The sequence below is a fragment of the Palaemon carinicauda genome, chromosome 11 (assembly GCF_036898095.1).
Source record: "Palaemon carinicauda isolate YSFRI2023 chromosome 11, ASM3689809v2, whole genome shotgun sequence".
Taxonomy (NCBI): domain Eukaryota; kingdom Metazoa; phylum Arthropoda; class Malacostraca; order Decapoda; family Palaemonidae; genus Palaemon; species Palaemon carinicauda.
The window spans coordinates 77,609,951-77,610,894 of NC_090735.1; the positions used below are offsets into that span (position 1 = coordinate 77,609,951).

Consider the following 944-nt stretch of genomic DNA (forward strand, 5'->3'; position numbering starts at 1 on the left):
AACAGCATCAAGAATGGGGGGAAAGGACGAGAATATCCACTACCATCAAGAGGTTCCATAGGTCAACACCCATTGCAGGTCTAATAGTTCCGCTGGTCCCATAGGGGCCAGGAAGTCCAGTTAAAAGTTGCCTGAAACCACCGGAACTTGGACCGCCCCACATGGAACTTATCCTGAGGCGACCGTTCGGACTATATACGGGTCAATGAGGAAAGGAGAACTAGGAAACGTTCCAAGGTAGGGTTGAAAGCTCTGCTTGACTGAGAACAGGTACTGCGACTCTCCTCAGTCTTGCCACAGTCAACTGAAAGGAAGGCTCGGAGGATGTGGCAACAGAATCTGGCGTCCCCCAGGTGGTCACCCATCCAAGTACCGACCAGAACCGACGTTGCTTAACCTCGCTGGACGGACGAGAAGCGGAGTTTCCAACGTGGTAAGGCCGTTGACTCAATATCATGGCCAGATACTCCAGATGTTGAGGCAGAAGAAGAGAAGGCTCCAAGCAAAATACCATGAACCCACACTCATGGTAAGCATCCGGAAGCTTGTCCCGGCGCTGAAGAAGGTCGAACCCGAGCCTACCGGAGTTGACCAGCCTTCCAAAAAGCAGAGGAGGCGGAAGCCTGCACCTGAGCGGCCATGAGGAAAGCAGGGAGAGTTCTCTGGAGAAAAAAACCTGCTATGCCACGGCAGGATAGCCACACTGCATCATAAGCAGGAATACTTGCAGTCTAGGCTGAATTCGACGAGCTCCCTGGAAGATAGATGGAATGGAAACTGAAAGTACCCGTCCTTCCGATCCAGGGTTTAAGGAGTCCTGTCGCCTCGTTACCAGTCTGATCGATTCTGCTGTTCTACGCTGGCCGAAGTTTGTTCGACAAACTTGATCAGGGCTGAGATGTCGACTACGGAACTCCCCTCTCAGATCCTTCCTTACAAGAAAG

General features: G+C 52.1%; 1 pseudogene; it reads right to left on the reverse strand.

Moving 5' to 3' along the window:
* Positions 1–327: 327 nt before the first annotated feature.
* On the reverse strand, positions 328–447 carry LOC137650322 (5S ribosomal RNA; annotated as a pseudogene).
* Between the last annotated feature and the right edge of the window lie 497 nt (positions 448–944).